Below are 22,423 nucleotides of genomic sequence, written 5' to 3'. Positions count from 1 at the left end.
TAAATGAGTGCTTTGCTGTTTCTGCTCTTGACCATGCATCACACTGTCTTAATTGCTCCTGTGTCTCATAATTTTTAAAGTACATTACAGACATTGTGTTAAAATTGCAGTAGAGACTGAGGTAAATAATTCTGTCCTCCAGGAAAAGGCATGATTGAATCTTCTTTTCTCGGGCTGCTAGTGTAGGGGATGAGTTAATCTAAAGTCTGGTTCATCTGAAGTCTGGTTCATCTGGGCCCAGAGCTTTCTTTAACTTCTAATTGGATTCAATTAACCACTGGCTTCACATATTTTGAGGGTAGAATCAAGACTTCCCCTTCAGTAGGGTTGGGGATCCAGGGATCCAGGGCTCTGAGTATCTCTTTATGCTTTGCAGTTTAACTACCAGTTTTCTGAGCCATGTTAGCTCTTTTGCTATGAGGAGTTCACTCTGATTTCTGTTCCCACCCTGTCTTTCTACACGCCAGGAAATCTCTCTGCCTTGTTCCCCTGCTCCAGTTTCCAGAGGGCCACCTCAATGTACCTGTTGAGGTTCGTGATGTCTTTGAACTTTTCAAAAGGGTTTCAGCTCTCCAGCCTGTCCTCAACTGATGGCTGCTACTTTTTGTGAAGGCCCAGCATGCCCCAGAGGAAATCTTTTTAGTTCTTCTGTTTCATGTAAATTATAAAGTACATTTATCAAGTCCCTTTAACACTCCAACTGGAAAATTAATTGGACTTACATTGAATTTATAAACTAATTTGGGGAGAATTCACATTCTATTCTTGCAATATTAACGGGCCCATTCATTACTTTGGAATGGGTCTCTATTGATTCAGATCATCATACATACATATATATTTTTTTGTTATAACTTTAAATTGTACTCACTATAGGCATTTTTATTCTTACATATTTTATGGTTTTTGTAGCTATTGTGAATGGTATCTTTTTAGAAATTATATTTGCCAGTTATTATACTCTAGATTATTACTAAAGAAATGCCACTGAGTTTTGAAATTGCTCTTTAATCCAATAACTTCAGTAAGTTCTTGCGTTTGATTCCGCTGTTCTTTCTTGGTAGATATTTATAACATTTCCAAATACTGAGTGTTTTATTTTCCATGTGTTTTACCTCTTTTTTTTTCCACCACTGGCCTGGACCTGAGTGTTTTGTTGATCAGTGGCAGACAATCATTTTTATACCACCTGATACTTCCCGGCCCCACTTTGTGTCTTCCTGGCCACAGCTGTATTAAACTAGAAATGAGCACCTGATGTAAGCTGGGCTAATCAGATCCTCTCCCCCAGGAATTTGGGACTGGAATTCAGAGTTGGTGGTCAGCCTCTCTCCTGCAGGTGAATTGAAACGTATTGTAAATGTTGAATGGAAGCAGCCATGTTTGGTCACTTGCACACAAAAACAGAGAGACAGCGGAGGAAGCAGGGTAAAAGAAGGCAGTTTAAGAGAGTGCAGAGAGAGAGAGAGAGAACAGACAGACAAAAGGACACACAGAGACAGACACACAGATAATTATAAAGACATATGGAGAGATATACCATGAAGAGGCAAGGTCAGGGAGGCACACCCCACACATGCAGCCATACTTTTTAGAGAAAGAGATGGACACACAGAAAGAAAGGCAGACAGACATGGAGAAAAATGCAGAGATAGGCACAGAAGACAGAGAGACAGACAGGCAGACTGGAGTCCCAGACTCAGAGAAGCCATGTGAGACCATCAAAGATACAGAGGCAGAAAGGCTGCTTCCACTCCGGGGCTCTGCATGGCTTTTTGGCTGCAGCTACTTGGGAGGACTGCCTATAATTTCTGCCCACAGGTTTGGTGAGATTCCTATGACTCCTCATAACAAATCTGATTTTACGTAAGCTTGCTTGAGGGGCTTCTTTTGACATTAAATGTACAATTCAGCCCAGAGCTCTTCTTTGTACTCCAGTTTTGTATAAAACTTTACCGCAAACGTTCAAAGACATCACAAACCCAACCCTTCCAAATGAAACTCTTGTTTCCTCCCAAACAACATCACACCCCTGTCCTACATTCTCAGAAATACAGGAGCCACTTTTGATTCCTCCCTTTCCCTCAGCCCCTATAGCCAACCCATCACTTCATCTGGTTAGTTGTGTCTGTAATCAGTCCAGATTTCTCCATTTGCACATCCCTATCCTGGTCTAGCCACCATTGTCCCTCACCTGTATCACCCCAGCAGCCTCCTAATTGATCATCCTGCCTTTGCTTTTACCCACACCTATGTATTCTTCATACAGTTTCCAGAGGATTCCTCTTAAAATGTATATTGTTTCATAACATGTCCCTGCTTACTTTTAGAAAGGCTTCCTATTCCACTTTGCACAAAATGTGGCACCTACTGCAGCTTAGCAGGCCTGCAGGACCTACACCTACATCCTCCCTCAGTCATTAGGTGCCACGCCACACACCAAGCCCATATTGACCTCAGGGCAGTGGCACCTACTGGGGTCTCTGCCCTGACACTTTCTATGGTCAGCTTCTTATCAGGAAGTTCTCACTTAAGTGTCATTATACCCCATTAGATGCTGTTTAAGTTCTCTCCTTATCAATCTGTCTTTGCCAGTGGGTGTTTTGCCTTCATTTAGGAAGTCCTCTCATATGAAAGCCTAAACCCTGTGATTCTTGATGATGCAACTCAAAGTCCCTCCATGGAAGGTTCCAGGAACTCAGTTGTGAGCAATTTTATCCTCCACTGAACTCGCAGATCACTTTGTCCTCTAAGCTTCTGTGACCACATTGGCAAGGAAGATATGTTTTGGGGTGTCTGTCTACCTCATAAACATCTCCTATTTTGACAGACTGCCATCCCACAGCCACAGGAAGGATCCCAGAGCTATTTGCCTCAGATGGCCCATCTCCATATATTCCCCCACAGTTGACTGGATAAAAAAGGGCCAGGTTGGGCTAGCTGGACTCTCTGTCCTGGGATGCTGTTTTAGGTCTCAGAGGCATTGATTTCAAGCTGTGTTTTGAGGCTAGAACTAAGGCATTGTGGGGCAACCATGTGACCTGTGCAGCAGAGAGTATTGGGATGAGGCAAAAGGCAAGGTGGAGGAGCTGCTTCTAGTCTCAGTTCAGCTCCTGGGAGCCCCAGCTGTTCTTCCCTTTCCTGATGTAGTCATATGTATGTCTTTATAGTGGACACTTCCATGGCTTATGTCTGCAGTTTGTTTTAGCTAATTTGAGTACATTTCTGCTACATACAACCACAAGTCTTGACTAAATTGGATATTTATGGCAGTGTGTTATGGTTACTACATCTTTCTTCTGAGTTTTCAGCTTCTGCAGGGCAGAAATCTGATTCCACACATTTTTGTATCCTCACGGTGCCTAGTGCAGTGTGATATGAACAGTAGGGATCCAACTCCAAATTTGTCAAATAAATGAACTATTTATGCTAGAAAATATATCCAGATGACCTTATTTATATTGTCTACGAAATAGAACTAAATGCAGTAATAATGTTTTCCAAGAAACCGTGATTAATCTTAAAAATGCTCAGTATTCATACAACAGATACTTCAGAAAGTTTTCATTTTAATGCGAACTCAAGCAATCATGCCTTGTAAGTAACAACGTTTTTTGATCCTTCTCTGCTTTTGAAACTTCAGTGACTCCCAGTGCCTACTGAATTATATCCAAAGTCTTAGAGTGGGAATCCAAGATCCCCCAGAATGTGGTCCTAGGTTCTCTTCTCCATTTTATCTTCTATCTCATACTCCAGTCAAATTAGACCACTCCTGATTCTTCCTCTCAACCATTTTGCTTAGACTCCTACTATAATACTTATGATGCCCTCCTTTCATCTTTACTCTCAAAAATCTTAGCTTCTTCTTGGAGTTGGGAACTGCATTTCTTTTTACTTTATACTAATTCAACCTGTTCCTTCTTCCTACAGATATTCTCAAAGCAGCGCACAATGGGCCACGGTAGGAAGGGAAGTACATATGCAGGGGCTTGAGCTCAAAGAACCGAGGTGTAAGAAATGATTCAGATCACAAGTAAAATTAGTCCATCAATTAAATACTTTCAACAAATGCTTCCTGGGTACTTACAACATACAGGCACTGCACCAATTGTTAAGGTTTTTCTTAATTTTTCAATAGCCCCTTCTCCACAATTGTTGACATGGACAAGTGGTATTTCCTCAATCCTTTTTGAAAAGAATAGAAAACTACAGCTTTAGCTAGCCCTTACCTTCCAGCTTGAAGCCCATTAACCCATTTCTGTAGAAATATTCTTGAGCCTTCAATAAATAACAGCTTCAAGGGTTTAAGCCCTGGAGATTGTGAGAACATAAAGAAAAAGATACCTTCCCCCTTGTCTGGCTGAGCCTAGGGATGTCAAGGAGGACTTCCTGGAGGAGGTAAACTGAGTTATGTTTGAAAATTGTGGTGAATTTGTTTTCTGGCAACCCATCTGAAGCTGCCTTGTGGTCTTCCCATACCACCACTCCTCTCCTTCCAGGTCTGGAGAGGTGGCTGAAGTGTGAATGCTTCTCCCACAAACCCTTTAGATAGACCACAAATATCCCAGTGACACTTACATTCATAATTAACCCTTAAGCACTTCATTTTATGAAGAGTAGCATTGTATTCTCAGTTATTTCTGGTGCTAATTCAGACTTTAAGAATCAAGTTTGCTGAAGGTGAGGGGCCCCCAGACGCAGGGTGACAGTTGGTCAGGATCAGTACTTGCTGTTTTCTATATTCAGCATCTCAATGTGGCTGGCAAAAATCCATACTGCATGGCTCGCGCCTGCTGCACAAGTCTCTTTGGGTCATAGAAAACTCTATAATATTCATTTTTCAGAAATCGAAAGTTTCCCTTCAGGTAACACATCAAGATTTACAGCACCTTGGACAAAATTAAGCATTGGATTAGGAATTCAATGCATGACAATCTATCTTCCTTCCAGAGAGATATTGTTGTACAAATCAGAAAATCATAGCCTGGTTGTATAATCAACAACATTTCATTCCAGAAAGCATATTATAGCTGGAGTGATAAGGCCTATTGAAACCGTGGATGGCAATTCTTAAGGTTTCTGAACGGCCACACTTTCTGGAAACCATTGTGGCTTTTGCAAACGCATTTGAGCATTTGAGGATTTTCAAATCAGCTCTGTTCCTTATAACAGGAGCTGATACAGCCAAGGTCATGGGTTCATTCCAACAAGGGACAGTTTTCTTCACTTTTTACAGCTATATTTTCAATCTTTAAAGCTGTTCCAGTGAATATCTTCCATGTTAAAAAAAATCCACAAAAATAAATCTACTAATCCCACATCTCATTCTTGTTACAGTCTTATTTTTCAAATCCTTCACAGCCAAGCAACAACATTAATACATGTCATGTTTCCCCTAATTACCATTTATGGCACAACTACTATTTGTCAAACACATAATGTTTTATCTAATTTTGTTTCATCACAGCAATCCTATAAGATCAATATTAATATATCTATTTCTAGGTTAAAAAACAGAGGTTTGGAGAGGTCAAGAAAGTTGTTTGAGATGCCACAGCTGAGACATGGCACAGTGGGGATAACTTTCTGGGCCTCTTTTCACTCCCACTTGTACCCAGGGCAGCCTGGCTTTCTCCTCCATGGGGCCGCTGCAATGACTCTCATTGAGGACATCAGTGACTACTGTTAAATCCAGTGGAAAGTTTTCACTCCTTACCTTAGCTGACCTCTCTGCAGCATTTGCCATGGTCCTCTTCCCTCAGCCTGCATGATGCCATGCCTTCTGAGTCTCCTTCACCTCCACTGGATGCTCTTGCTGTCTCCTGTGTAGCTTTGCTTGTCTCTGTCATCTCTTGATGTTGGTGTTACTGGGAGTCCTGTGCACCTCACAGGGTGCCCATCCTCAGATGGTTCTCCATGGCTGCAGCAGCCATCTGTATGCTGCCAACTCCTAGGTCTGTATCTCAGCTTGGCCCTCTCTTCTCAGTCTCAGACCTGAAGGTCCCACCGCCCACTGGACCTCAATGTCCTGGATGCCCTGCAGGCACATCAAATCCACCCTGAAGGGAACATATGACAAGCAGTCCTTAGGGACAATCAGGATTGACCCCATCAGGCCTCCCACCACTGTGGATCTCTTACCTCATTCACACACTCTACACAGTCTGTGTGGCTCAAGCTTCCCACTGCCCAACCTGCTATCCACTTCTCGTGCTGTCTGGGATTTATATACCTCTTCTCTGAATGATCTTTCCACCTTCTTGCTCTCCTTGACACCTGAGTTCCCCCTAGGAATATGACTGTCTCGGCCACCTTCTCAAGTAGAGGCTGTCTTTTCCCTTTCAGAGCCTAGGCTTGAGTGAGGTGTCCTCCTTGCTCCTTATTGCCATTTCCTGGTGATCACGTCTTCCTTATTCCTAGACAGGTCTCCTTGACAGGCCTCCATGCCAGTTTGTTTGACTTGCACATCATTGGGTTATACACTAACACTGTTTGTTGCAATTATATACTCTCCTCTTAGTCAGTCTTCTTCCCGTATCAGTCATCAAGTATTTTAACACCTGGCTCACTGTATTTTTCTCCTCCACTAGCTCTGCCATCACTTTTTGTGACTTCAGCATTCCTGGAGCTGAGTCATCTAAATTCCTGACCTCTCAGTTGCTTAACTGACTCATCTCCAATAATACCTCCCTTCACTCCATTTCAGTCACCCCCTCCCAGGACCCACCAAAGACCTTGTCTTTAAAAGATCTTAACCCCAAAGTCTTAATGCTATGCATAGTAACTCTGAGCACTGCCAGCTTTCCTGCTTGTTTCCTTTAGTGCTCTCCCTCTGGCAAGTCTTTGACTCACTGGGATCTCTAACATTGAGCCTGTCACATTTGCACTACTCCACGCCATGATTTCTCTGATTTCAAAACTTCTATTCCATCACTATATTTACTTCTTGGATATACCCCTGCTTCTCTCTCTCTCTCTCTCTCTCTCTCTCTCTCTCGCTCGCTCTCTCTCTCTCTCTCTTCATTATACTTTCCTGGAAAAATCCTAATCCTGTCAGTTAAAGACAACTTTCGAACCATTCTACACTTGCATCTAGGAAGCTAACCCTGGCTGCAGAAAAATGTCAGGTCTCATGTCTTAGTTCACTTTGAACTTCTATAACAGAATGCCTGAGACTGGGCAATTTATACAGAATAAGATTTGTTTCTTCCAGTTCTGGAGGCTGGGAAGTCCAAGGGTGAAGTTCCCACATCAGATGAAGGCACTCTTGCTGCTCATCCCATGGCAGAAGGCATCAAATGCACGAGTGAGAGGGGAGAAGTGGGGACAAACTCATTTTTTTTTTTGAGACAAGATCTCAGCTCACTGCAATCTCCACCTCCCAAGTTCAAGAAACTCTCCTGCCTCAGCCTCCCAAGTAGCTGGGATTATAGGTGTGCTCCACCGTGCCCAGCTAATTTTTTTGTATTTTTTAGTAGAGACAGGGTTTCACCATGTTTGCCAGGCTGGTCTTGAACTCCTGACCTCAAGTGATTCACCCACCTCAGCCTCCCATACTGCTGGGATTACAGGTGTGAGCCACCACGTCGGGCCACAAACTCATTTTTTATCAGGTACCCACTCATGCATTAATGGCATCACTCCATTCATGATGGAAGAGCCTTTATGAGGTCTTACCTCTCAAAACTGTTGCATTAGGAACTGAGTTCCAGCACAGAAACTTTGGGGAGACACATTCAAACCATAATACCTCATTTAAAATGTATCCTCACAGATCTCAGTGGGTCTCTAGATCTAAACAACTATTTCACACTTCTTTTTTTATTTTTTAACTTCCAGCATCTTCTCACTCTCAGCTTGAATCTTGCTTCTTCTTTCACTGAGGAAAAATAAATAGGAAGAAAACTGCCTCAACCTCCCACTAGCACATCCACCAACCCGCCCTCATTTGTGTCCAAGTGCTCTGCCTTTCCCCTTATAACAATGGATTCATTGCTCCTGCTCCACTCTAAGGCCGACCATTCCACCTGTATACTGGCTTCCTCAAGCATCATTCTCCTATAGTTTTTCACTCTTTTTTTTCCTGTAACATCAGAATTCTCTTCTCTATTGGCTCATTCTTATCAGCTTACAAGCATGCTTTAACTCCCATCTTAAAGGCAGAACATTCCTTGACCCCATATTCCTCTCTACTGCCCTATTTCTTTGCTCTCCTTTCTAGCAAAATTTGTTGAAAAATTTTATAGTCACTGTCTCCACTTCCTCAACTGTTGTTTTTTGAGCCCACCAAAAAATAGCATGTGTCTTGACCACTTGGCTGATTTCATTCTTGCTCCATGTTGCCAAATAAAATAATCTATTCCCAATCTTTGTCTTAATTGTCAATCACTCTTTCTTTCTTGAAACCCTTTCTTTGCTTGACCTCTGGGATGCCTGGACTGACTTCTCTCTTGAAATATAGACTCTGGCTATCTGTCCAATTTGTATGTTTAACCAACATTTCAAACTTAACAAACTTAGTATTGTTGATTTCTACCCAAACCTATGTCTAAATCTTGGCTCAGCCACTTATTAGTTGTAAATCATTGGGAAAAATATACATATCTGTACCTTAGTATCTTATTTGTAAATTGGGTGTGATGGTATTACCTAATGTATAATATTGTAGTGAGGATTAAATGAGGTAATAACATGAAAAACACTGCTCTTAAAGCCTGGCACATAGCACGTGCACAGTAAATGATGGTTCTTCCTGTATCCCTGCACACACTGGTGTCTCCTCTTGAGTGTTCTCCACTCAGTGAATGGCATCATCCAGTCACCCAAGTCAGAGCTGATATCACCCTTAACCCCTTCCTATTACTAACATCCCACATCAGTCAATAACTAAGCACTCTCAAGTCTACCTTCCTAATATTCCTCAAGCCCCTCTGTTTTGTTCTGTTTTGTTTCTGCCCCACTCCCCTTATCCTTACTGCAGTCCATCTCTTGCCTGGCTGCAGCTTCCTGTTGGTTCTCTAGTCCTGTCTCCACCCTGTAGCCAGTGATTAAGTTAAAATCTATTATCTTCTTGGAGAATTTCCCTTCAACTTATCCTGAGTTGCAAATTCCCTCACATTTCTGTGCATTACGATTACTCAACAGGACACTTTTGAATTTGGCCTCAGTTCCTTTTCCCCTCTCACTGCTTCCCACCCCATCTCCAAAGCCATGGTACAGAATTTAGGAACCATTTGCCATTTCCAGAATTTGCCATGAGTTCTTACCTCAAGGCTTCTGTATGCATGGTTTCTTCTGTCTAGGACAGTATATTACCTACCCACCCCACCCTTTTTATCTGACTAACTCATATTAGTTAGTGTTGGTTCACATATTTCCATTTCTAAGAGGTTGGGGTAGATTCTTCCCGGCCGGGGTTAGCCACTGTCTCCTGCCAGCACTCATAGCTTCTTATACTTCCCTTATGATTGCCCTCAAATGATGTGTTTTCCCACCAGCTCTGAGATCCTGGAGGGAAGAACCTCATGCTCAAAACTCCTGGGAGAACGCAATTTTAATCCCTTGGTCTTCTTGGAATGCTGTCCAGTTTCTTGATATCTTAGATGTGCACCTAATTGAGTACAGCACACATGTGCTTATGTGTGCCTTGACATGCTTTTATTTGATAATTAAAATGAAGCTCTAGAGTTATATGGTCTCTAAGATTCTTTCTAATTCTAAAATATTAGAAGTGTCTGGTGTATTGGGCTCTATGGGGTCAGGATGCCACTCACCAGAATTGAAGAACTGAAGATACTGGAGGATTCTGAGCCCACCCTTACCCAGCCTAAAATAGCTGGACAATTACTTTTTACTTTCCTATCTAGTTGTTTAGAAACCATGTAGACACTGTCTAAAAGCAAAGTTATTAAACCATTTTATTTGGGGAATGACTTAACTGTTTTAAATTCATTTTCGACCCAAGCTTCTTAGAATAATGGAGACAACTAGATATAACAATTAAATGGTGCTACTCCCCAAAGGCCACTTGCTCCAGTTTATAATCCTGTTCCTGCCACACTATAGCAAACAATCCTTCCTATTGTGACTCCCCCTGGTGTGTTAATGAATTCATCTACTTATAAACCGGTGCTATTGCAGGCCTCGTTGACTCTGGAGGAGGCAAGCATTTGGCGGTTATCTGGCATCTAGGTGAACCTGATGAAGAGAAGCAAACTTTTTTATTTCTCTTCATAATAGATAAACTAATTTCTTTAATAGATCAATGATTGTCTATTAATAGATACACTATTAATTTCTTTAATAGATAACCTAATTTCTCCAAAAACCTAAACCCAGACCCAAGTTTTGGGTTTTTTGAAAAATTAGGTTATCCATTATGGGGTACCTATTTCATGCTGGGTCTCTGTGCTAACTAGTAGTGATGTAAAGACGAACAATACGCAGTCCCTGGCCTTAAGAATCTCAACAACTAGAGAAGGGGCAGCAAGAACCATAAAGTGTGAGATGTGATATGACAGAAGGAAGGAAGCCCAGGTGTGGGAGTGCAGAAGACAGATACCTAACCCAGATGAAGGCATTGGAGAAAGTTTCTGGAAGGTTCTGGATTTTTAAGATGAGGCCTAAGTAATAAGCAGTAATTCGTCTGGCAAAAAAAAAAAAAAATGTATAAAAGGTAAAAGGGCATAAGGAAGAAGGGAAAAACAAGAAAACGCATGTTTAAAACTCTAGGAGAATGAGAAAGAATGGCACCAGGGATTTGCAGTTCATATGCATTTCTCTAAGGAATGGCTGTAGGGTATGAGAAGGGAGCATTAGAGAGAGGGGCACCTCAGGGGCTTTTCCCATGAAGAGCCAGGCAATTGTCTGATGTCTAAGAGCCTCTGCATTTCTGAATTTGTAGGACACTTTGGTGTTTGGCAATAAATGGGGCTAAGGCATCACCAAATAGAATGGATACTGAAGAGTCATGAAGATACTTAAGATTTCTGAGACCATCTCTATCCATTTAAAAATATCCAGGTAGCTAACTGTACTTATTCCCCTTTCTGTTCAGTTGTTTGCAAAGCATGTAGACATTATAAGAGCAGAAAGTTATTAAACTGCCATATTGAAAAGATTTACCTGATTTCTGAAGGCAATAGGGAGCCATTGAAGATTCCTAAGCAAGGAAGTAACCTGATTTATGTAGTCTTCTAGAAACATCAATCTGCAGGAGCAGGAGAGAGGGAGAATGCATTTGAGGGCAGATATGAGAGGTAAGGGGACCAATAAAGAAGCTATTATGGTGCCAGTATCATCTGCAAGGACTAGAAAAGTCATTCTGCCTTCATGTCACTGCAGGCAACCATAGCTGGGACCTGTGCAGGCTGGCAGAGAGGGAGACATACTATGGAAGCCATGAGACAACCCAGAGGAATCAGCCCTTTCTGCTTGGGTCCTCTGTCTGCCCAGCTACTCCCTTTAGCCCCCATTAACAAGGTCATCTCACCCTTCTTTTTGATACCCCACCTCTGGTCCTTTTATTATTATTATTTTACTTTAAGTTCTGGGATACGTGTGCAGAACATGCAGGTTTGTTATATAGATACACATGTGCCATGGTGGTTTGCCTCACCTATCAACCTATCATCTAGGTTTCAAGCCCCACATGCATTAGGTATTTGTTGCTCTCCCTCCCCTTACTCCCCACTCCCTGACAGGCCCTGGTGTGTGATGTTCCCCTCCCTGTGTCCATGTGTTCTCATTGTTCAACTCCCACTTATGAGTGAGAACATGTGATGTTTGGTTTTCTGTTCCTGTGTTAGTTTGCTGAGAATGATGGCTTCCAGCTTCATCCATGTCCCTGCAAAGGAGATGAACTCATTCTTTTTTATGGCTGCATAGTTTTCCTTGGTGTATATGTGCCACATTTTCTTTATCCAGTCTATCATTGATGGGCATTTGGGTTGGTTCCAAGTCTTTGCTATTGTAAATAGTGCTGCAATAAACATACATGTGCATGTGTCTTTATAGTAGAATGATTTATAATTCTTTGGCTCTATACCCAGTAATGGCATTGCTGGGTCAAATGGTATTTCTAGTTCTAGATCCTGAGGAATCGCCATACAGTCTTCCACAATGGCTAAACTAATTTACCCTCCCACCAACAGTGTAAAAGCATTCCTATTTCTGCACATTCTCTCCAGCATCTGTTGTTTCCTGACTTTTTAATGATCGCCATTCTAACTGGCATGAGATGGTATCTCATTGTGGTTTTGATTTGCATTTCTCTAATGACACCACTTCTGGTCCTTTAAGCCAGTCCAACCAAACTTGTCCCAGATCCAAAGTCCTCACCCTCCCTTCCCTTCCCTAACCTGACTTCCTTCTGCTTTGTTTCAGAGACTAGCACCACTAACCACTCAGCCTCCCAAGCTAGAAGCCTGACCTAGATTTTTCCTTCCACCATCTATATCCAACCTACCTCCTAGTTCTGCCACTTTTTGCTTTTGATTATTTCTGGACTCCACTACCCTCAGTGAGCCCCAGGTACATCTGGCCTGGACTGCCACTATGGATCACTCATCTCTGCCTCCACATGTTCTCTCCCTCAGCAGGGGCTTGTCACCAATGCCAGAGTAATCCTTCTGGAATGCAGAGCCACCTCCTGACTCTCCATGACCCCTGGAGAGAGGCCAAACCATCTGGTGCTCCCTACAAAGCTCTAGCCCCTGCCCAGCTATCAGACTCAGCCTCTCTCAGGCCCTGCTCCCTAAGTAGACTCTCAGCCCCAAGCTAATCATCTTTCTTCTCCAAGCACCGTCTTGCTGCTTATCACCTTCCTACTTGTGCTCATGGTGCATCCCCTTTCTGACCTGCCCTCCTGATAGCCCATCTTCCTCTTTACCAAGATAGTTTCTATTCCCTTTTCAAGGCAGACCAGGAGTCAAGCCCTCCAGAAGCCTTGCCTGGCCCCACCTGGGCCCAGTGGCCTTCCTCCATGGTTCAGCAGCCCCTGGCTGCCTCTCCAAGCATCTTCACCCTGTGCTATAGCTGTTGTTTCTTCATTGGCCTCTTTCTCCCTGAATTATATGTTCCTACGGTACAGTGATCTATTGGGTTTATTTCTGCATGGCGTAGACAGCAAGACTTGGCCAACTTAGTAGGCACTTGATATACATTTGTTGAAAAAATGAATGAGGCCATAGGTAACATGTACTGAAGGCTTCTTTTGTGCCAGGCCCTGTGCTTACTTAACTTAAATGATCTAATTGGATCCTTACATCATCCCAACAGGAATGTATTATTAAATGGAGATTTAGAAGTACAGTCACTGTAATGTAATGGGGAGCCGAGCAAGAAGATACGAGGCAGATGAGAAGAGAGGCAGCCTTTACTGGGCTCACGGGTGAGGTTCGCTGGTCCTCTAGGAGGAGGGCCAAGGAAGTCATGCTCCGGGCAGGTATCAGGGGCCTTTTATAGGGCGAGGTAGGCGGGGTCTGTAGGTTTTGGTTTCCTGAGTTAGGTTTCGATTTCTGAGGAATGATGTGTCCAGGAGTTTGCGCAGAGCGGGGGGTTTTTGGTGGGCGCGGGCTTTTTTCCCGCACTGAAAGTCTTAGCAGGAAGTGAAGGGTGGGAAGTCCTAAAAAAGGACCTGCCATATCGGGTGATACCGCCATGCTGGGTCTAGGTTCCTGCCTAACAGTCACCCCGTGGTATCTGAGGGGCATTGGTTCCAGGACTACAACAAGGCTCAAGTTCCTGATGTAAAATAGCATAGTACTTGCACATAATCTATGTACATCCTCCCATGTACTTTAAATCATCTCTAGATTACTTATAATATCTAATATAAACATATATGTTACCATATTAGTATAGGCTTAACATAGTACTTAGTGAATTTTAAAATTTTACTTTTGGGAACTTTGGGAATTTTTTCCCAAATATTTTCCAGATGCAGTTGGTTGAATGCATGAAGGTAGGACTCGTGGATACAAAGGGTGTGTATAAGTGTTATACCTAGAATTTAATCCCATGGTCTATACTCTGGAACTTGAGCTCTTTATCACAAATGAAATTGCCCACTATGACAGTGAAGAAAGCTGGGACCCCTGGGGCCATGATGATTGTAAAGGAATTGCCCTCTGAAATGAAAGACGGATGAGTTGAAGGGTTCAGGGTCTTTCTCTACTTGGCCTTCAACAGCCAGATAGAGGCATTGCATTTTTTAATTTAAAATTTTATGGCCGGGTACGGTGGCTCAAGCCTGTAATCCCAGCACTTTGGGAGGTCGAGACGGGCGGATCACAAGGTCAGGAGATCGAGACCATCCTGGCTAACACGGTGAAACCCCGTCTCTACTAAAAATACAAAAACTAGCCGGGTGAGGTGGCGGGCACCTGTAGTCCCAGCTACTCGGGAGGCTGAGGCAGGAGAATGGCATAAACCCGGGAGGCGGAGCTTGCAGTGAGCTGAGATCCAGCCACTGCACTTCAGCCTGGGCGACACAGCAAGACTCCGTCTCAAAAAAAAAAAATTTTTATTTTTAGTTGATTTAATGATTTATGGCACAGAATGGTGACTATAATAAATAATAATGCATTGTATATTTCAAAATTGCTAAAAGAGTACATTTTAAATGTTTTCACTACCAAAAAAATGAGTGTGTGAGGCAATGAATTTGTTAACCCACTGCACTTCTAACTTCCTCATTCTTATTCCAAGGCTACAAGCCTGACTCCTATTCACATCAAATCCATCCAAGTCTCAACTTGCTGCTGCTTCTGCCTCTGGACTGGGCTTTTAAATTGCCCTCTTTTTCCATGTTCCTTATTGCCTCCCATGAAGAACTTCTGACATAACTTGCCTCAGATTCTGGGTGAATACTGGACAGTTCTTATCCTGAAGGCTGACACAGCTTGAAGCTCAACCCTGCACTGAAGGTGGGGAGCATTTGCCCAAAGCCTGGCTCATAGCTCTCTAGCTGGAGCCAGCAGTTCAGCTTGACCTAGGGTGGGGGAGATGACAGCTCTTCTCCATCTTTTATTCTGTTTATGGCTTAGCCTAGCTCAGCCTTGGGGCACAGCAAGGAGCTCGATAAATACTTGCTGAATTCAATTGAGAACCATCCTGCAACCAGGGACTTGTGATTTTGCTGCCCAGTCTGCTGGGGGATATTCTAGCCATTTCCAAAAGGGGACTTTTGTGTAAACTGTCTGCTGGCTTTGCCTCCTAGAATCCAGGTAGAATAAACGCTTCATGAGATCTAGAAGATTAACCTATGAGAAGAAATTATTCTACTTTTTTGTTCCTCCTGAAGCCATTTTCACACACAGTACTCTGTTAAGAAGCAGGATTGAGTCATTTATTTCCACATTAATGAATCAGATCTGTCTGTATAAGGCTTCTGTATCTCGAGAAAAAAAAAAGCGTGTGTGTGTGTGTGTGTCCATGCATGCGTGTATTTTCAGGCTAAAGGGATTAACTTCTCTGGGAGCTGAAAATTCTTCAAGAGTGTTGTGCATATTAGCCTAAGACTCTGCAATATCTGAAATGCGATTCTTTCTTCAATAGCTAATCAATGGTCTTCCTATTACATCCTATAGCAGACACTTGTAATTCAGTCTCCTTAATTTTAAATTTCGTTTGAAAGGTAATAGCCTTCCAATACAAGGCAATATTTCCTATGTATGCCCTCTTTAGCCTCCTTTGGAGTGACCTGCATTAGCCTTACCCTCTTTGTTTGGTAGAGAAAGAGACCAGCTGCCCACACTGCTGATTTGTGAACTTCAATTTGTTTCCAAGCTGCCAAATGGCATGGGTAGAGCACTGGACATGAGGCCAGGCCAGGGCTCCACAGTTGGGAGGGCGGAGAGTTTAGTGCTTGGCAAAGTGCTTTCTACAGAACTCAGCCAGGCTAGCAAAGCACAGAGTACTCTTCCAGGACAGGACAGGCAACACTGGGCACATGGAAGTGTCCAGTGGCCTGAAAAACACATCATAGTCTGAATACAGAAGCTCAGAGTGGATTCCAAACTGCCTACCACCAAGGGCTTGGGTAGAAATGACCAAATAAGATACTCTTTCAAGCATGGCCAACATCTGACCATTTTAATTTGGAGATCTCCGTTCAGGCCACAGGAGCACAGCTTGTCCATAATTCTCCTATTTTTTTTTTTTTTTGGTCAGAGCTACCAAATGTTTCCCTTTTCAAAAGTCCATTTTCATTTTCCTCAATGGCAGTTCAAATTTATTTTTATTAGAAGTGAAAAATTTTGTCCCTCTCTCAAGCCCATTTCTCATCCTTAGAAGCACATTTTCCTCTTTAATCTTTGGTTGAGGCTCAGATTTGGAGTTTTCTCACCAGCTAGGGCCATGTGTGCTTGTTTAGAAGTAGAGGTGATCTGGAAGCAGGGGCCATGGCATGAATTGAATGAAGTCACCTCATGATTTTTCTCAACACCTACTCTGTTCCACTTCAGTCTCATCACCTCAACACTAACAGGAGAGGCTTCCATCTTCCCTTCAGTCAGCCTGGTCTTGCCTGTGCAAATATCCCAGGTGGAAGTAAACCTAGGGTTTAATTAGAACTGCAATGACAAGATTTATGAGACCATTTCATTTCCCTAAAACCCCACTGTAGTTTCATGAGATGCATGCAAAGAGGCAGTGTTTGCAGGGATAATCTGAGACTGGAATCTTAATACCACATTGTTTATCTTGGATTGAAAACTGGCAGGACGTGATCTAGGACATGTAGATGAGAATTCACATTTACTATACCTGTGTTTCTTCTGCAATGTAGCAACACACACCCAAAGGGCATGTAACTGCTCTCCTTGGTATTTTTGAGAAGCTATGTGTTGGGCTCTAGTTAATAATTATTTCCCACAATTTAATTCAAACTGGAGGGCAAAGATAACCTCCTCCTTCACAGCTTTACTTACATGTTGCTTCTGATTCTGGGATATTAGCTCCTGGAGTCTGAAATCATGAAGTCTGGAAGCAAAGAGCTCTTTCTCTGAACCAGTTAAGGCTATCAAAGGTGAGAATCAGTTTCCCTAGCTGAGTTGGTGGTTTTTTTGTTGCCTCTCAAACCTCATTTGGAGGCTCAGCTTGCTCTGTGTTCTTCAGGAAGTCCTGTCTGGCTGGAAGTCCCTCTTCCATGAACTGGGTCACAGCAACAGAGCACATAGCTGTAAAAACATAAGGGCAAGATCTGCCAGACTTGGGAATATCTCCCTTGGAAAGTGACAAGGCAGAGACTAAATCAGGAACATGTTCACACTTGCTCCCCAAACTGAAAGCCTCAGAGAGAGGTTGGCTTTCTGAAGGTTCTCACCTTGTGTCTCCACACCTGTGTTCTGTGGATCCACACACAGTTGTCTCAAATACACTTTGCGATATATTTGGAAAAGAGATTTTTACAAGCTCCATTTGTCTTATTTTGTGATTACCCACTTTACATCTCCAACTTCCTCCTGCATCCTAGGGAAATGCAGTCTCGCAATGGGGAACGGAGTCCCTCTGCCACCCTGTGTTGGTCGCTGGTTGAGCAAAGTCAGCTGCCCAGGTGAACCAGAACCTGCGGACCCCCTTAATAAGTCAAACCCGGCCTGTCAGGTTGACAGTGGAAGGAGACGCTTGGTGCCGGGAAAGGTAGCTGGGCTTGTCTTCTTATGTTTAACATGCCCTTGAAGACTCCTGGCAAGTCACCACTCTCCTCACTACAGTGGCTTCAAGAAGTGACATTCTCCTTATAAATCCTAATGACTTGTAGCTTTTCACTTATTTCCCTATGGGCAGCTGTTGGCAACAGGTGGGAATATTTAACCGAGACTCTACGACCAGCTCCTGGATAACACTAAGGAATAAACACACAGTAACTGGCAGTTCAATCGATCTGGGACCCCTCCTTGGGGCCTCCTGGACCACCTCCATCATCAGTGGCCATTCCCACTGATCACTCTCACCAGCACACCCAAGTGCCCCAGGTCCAGGCTCTTCCCAAGATGCCAGCCCTCTTCAGTCCCAAGTCCTCCTTCCAAGGAACTATGTCTGGTCAGATGACCATCCTCTTCCATGGGTGATACCCCTCCCTCCCCTTCTCAGGATGTGTAGCCCTAACCCTCATTATCAAAATCCAGCCTCTGCTGTGTGCACTGAGTAGGGGGCTGAGAGATAGAATGAAGAGCAGGTGAAAAGGCGGGGAACATTTTGTTCCAGAAGTAGCAAGTAGTAGTAAGTAGAAGTGGTGAGATTTGGAATGTCCAGTAAATCTCTCCTCCCTTCCCTCATCATTTGCCAAACTACATCACACAAACCTTCTTCTGTAAGCATCTAGCTAGAAGATTGAAGATCTCTGTTAAAAAGCATTCGTTTTCACAACAGATATAACGTATTTAATCATTAACAATAATTCTTTAATGCCCTACACTCTTTTGTCATTGTCTCTTTTCTTGCCTGCCTCCTCTTCATGATGCAACCTTGTGGCAGAAGATCTGTGGGTCTTTTTTTCTTTTTGATGTCCATTGCCTAAAATACAGTGTGGCCTAAAAGAGCATGACAATGAATAAATCTTAGGCACTCTCAGCCAGCACTGCATGAGGGAGTCCTGACCAGCAGGGGCTATTTTATGATTGTCCTATCTGGAACCTGAAGCCTGGAATGAAAATAAATTTAAACTAGAGAGCATTCAATAATGAAACTTTAATGACTTATACAGTAGATAGCAAAACATCCAATTAAAAAATTTATGAGTGCCAACTGTGTGTCTGGCTTGTGTTAGCTGCTAAAGATAAAGATAATAAGACTTGGCCCCTGCCCTCAAGGGGCTTACACTTCAGAGGTAAATCTATCCTGATGTTTGTCATAATCATTTCTGTGTTGTGCTTTATTGTTTTACTATATATGTATGTATTCATAAGTAATACAACCTACTTCTGCCTCTGTTTGAAATCTTATATAAAAGGAATGACATCACAGATACATCCATGTTTTTAAGTGTGTAGCTGTAGTTTGTTCATTTTCATTATTTTATCGTATTCCATTGAATGACGATGTCACAATTTATTTATTTCTTCTACTGAGAATTGACATTTGGGGCATTTTCAGTTTGAAACTATTTCAAACAATGCTTCCATAAACACTCTTGCACATGTTTCCTGATCCATACCTGTAAGTTTCTCTTGGGTAAATATCTAGAAATAGTATTGTTGGGTGACTGGGTATACATCTTAAATTTTACTATGTAACAGTTTGTCAAAGAATTGTAACAATTTCCACTCCAACCAGTAAGATAAGATAACCTTCTTGCTCCAAATTCTCACCAACATTTGATACAATCAGACTTTTAATTTTGGACAATTTAGTGGTTATAATTTTTATTATTAAAGAGACTACATATATTCAGGATACTAGACATTAGTCACTTAGATGTATTACAAATACATTCTAATGTGGCTCCTGTTTTCACTGCCTTTCTGGTACTGGAAGATACTTATTTTTAATTTAATGTAATCTTTTCCTTTATGGTTAGTATTTCTTATTCATTGTTCAAAAAAGACTCCCCTATCCCAAGGTCTTGAAGTTATTCTCCTATATTATCTTCTGAAAACTTTATGGATTTGCCTTTCATGTAGGGTTTTTTTTTTTTTTTTTTTTTTTTCCTGCACATGGAGTTGGTATAGGGTAAGGATTGAATTTCATTTGTTTTTCCTTATGGATATCCAATTATCCCAGCACAATTTATTGAAAGGCATTATGTCCTCATCTGTATCCAATACCTCTTTATCCATATACGGGTACATTTCTTCTACTTCATTCTAGTCCACTGGGCTAGTTGTTAGTCTCTGAGCAAATAGCATTCTATCTCAATTACTATAGCTTTATATAAGTTTTGATATAAGGTCAAATATGGTCTCATACCTTGTTCCAAAAGATTGTAATGGTTTTTCTTGTCCTCCTATATTTATAAAATACATTTTAGACCAGTTTATAAAGCTCCACAAAACAAACTGTAAGCAATGTTTTTTGGATTCTTATTGAGATTTCATTGAATTGATATATTATTTTGGAGATAAATGACATCTTTACAATTAATAATACTTTTGATCCCATAACCTGGTATCTCTAGTCACTTTTTTAGGTCTTTTTAGTGTCTCTTGATAATGTTTCATAATAATGTGTATAAAGGCTGCTTATTCATTCCTAGTTATATCATATTTTTTGATGCTTGTAGTTTTAAACTTTGTATTTTTAATTACTTGTACCTGGTACATAGAAATGCAAATGATTTTTGCATGCTGTTTCAGTATCTGATAATCTTGCTAAGGCTCTTATTAATTCTAATGATTTATATATAGACTTTTTCTTTACTTTCTACATTCAGTCACATAACCTGAATCTGAAGAAAACAATAATTGTTTCCTTTTTTTCCCCAATCCTCAGACCTTCTTCTTTCTTTTTTTTTTCAAATCATGCTTCCTAAATCCTCCAGTGCAAAGCTGAACAAAAGTCATGAGAGCAGCATCCTTGCATAATTCCCAGTCTCAGAAGAGAAGGCTTTCAAAGTTTCACAATTAAATGTGATGTTAAATACATGACTTTTATGTATATTAATATTTAGTATACATAATATAAACTTAAATATAATACATATATACAGAGGTAGATATATTCATTTTATAAGGGTGATGAACTTTCACAGTTTTCTGAGACTTTTTAAAAAATCGTGAATATACATATAATTTTAAAAACACCTTTCTGCATCTTTTAAATTCGCATTCCATTTCTTTCTTTTTTTTTTTTTTGGATTTTTTTTAAAAATTTTTTTATTATACTTTAAGTTCTAGGGTACATGTGCATAACGTTTATATCATGTATAACTCCCCAATGCAATCCCTCCCTCCTCCCCCCTCCCCATGATAGGCCCCAGTGTGTGATGTTCCCCTTCCTGAGTCCAAGTGATCTCATTGTTCAGTTCCCACCTATGAGTGAGAACATGCGGTGTTTGGTTTTCTCTTCTTGTGATAGTTTGCTAAGAATGATGGTTTCCAGCTGCATCCATGTCCCTACAAAGGACGCAAACTCATCCTTTTTGATGGCTGCATAGTATTCCATGGTGTATATGTGCCACATTTTCTTAATCCAGTCTGTCACAGATGGACATTTGGGTTGATTCCAAGTCTTTGCTATTGTGAATAGTGCCGCAATAAACATACGTGTGCATGTGTCTTTGTAGTAGAGTAATTTATAATCCTTTGGGTATATACCCAGTAGTGGGATGGCTGGGTCATATGGTACATCTAGTTCTAGATCCTTGAGGAATCGCCATACTGTTTTCCATAATGGTTGAACTAGTTTACAATCCCACCAACAGTGTAAAAGTGTTCCTATTTCTCCACATCCTCTCCAGCATCTATTGTTTCCTGACTTCTTAATGATTGCCATTCTAACTGGTGTGAGATGGTATCTCATTGTGGTTTTGATTTGCATTTCTCTGATGGCGAGTGATGACGAGCATTTTTTCATGTGTCTGTTGGCTGTATGGATGTCTTCTTTTGAGAAATGTCTGTTCATATCCTTTGCCCACTTTTGGATGGGGTTGTTTGTTTTTTTCTTGTATATTTGTTTGAGTTCTTTGTAGATTCTGGATATTAGCCTTTGTCAGATGAGTAGGTTGCAAAAATTTTCTCCCATTCGGTAGGTTGCCTGTTCACTCTGATGGTAGTTTCTTTTGCTGTGCAAAAGCTCTTTAGTTTAATTAGATCCCATTTGTCATTTTTGCTTTTGCTGCCGTTGCTTTTGGTGTTTTAGACATGAAGTCCTTGCCCATGCCTATGTCCTGAATGGTACTACCTAGATTTTCTTCTAGGGTTTTTATGGTATTAGGTCTAACATTTAAGTCTCTAATCCATCTTGAATTAATTTTCGTATAAGGGGTAAGGAAAGGATCCAGTTTCAGCTTTCTACTTATGGCTAGCCAATTTTCCCAGCACCATTTATTAAATAGGGAATCCTTTCCCCATTTCTTGTTTCTCTCAGGTTTGTCAAAGATCAGATGGCTGTAGCTGTGTGGTATTATTTCTGAGGACTCTGTTCTGTTCCATTGGTCTATTTCTCTGTTGTGGTACCAGTACCATGCTGTTTTGGTTACTGTAGCCTTGTAGTATAGTTTGAAGTCAGGTAGCGTGACGCCTCCAGCTTTGTCCTTTTGACCTAGGATTGTCTTGGCAATGTGGGCTCTTTTTGGTTCCATATGAACTTTAAAGCCGTTTTTTCCAATTCTGTGAAGAAAGTCATTGGTAGCTTGATGGGGATGGCATTGAATCTATAAATAACCTTGGGCAGTATGGCCATTTTCACGATATTGATTCTTCCTATCCATGAGCATGGAATGTTCTTCCATTTGTTTGTGTCCTCTTTGATTTCACTGAGC

This window comes from Trachypithecus francoisi, unplaced genomic scaffold (genome assembly GCF_009764315.1).
Source record: "Trachypithecus francoisi isolate TF-2019V2 unplaced genomic scaffold, Tfra_2.0 Lachesis_group0, whole genome shotgun sequence".
NCBI lineage: Eukaryota > Metazoa > Chordata > Mammalia > Primates > Cercopithecidae > Trachypithecus > Trachypithecus francoisi.
Note: the sequence above shows the minus strand (reverse complement) of the source record.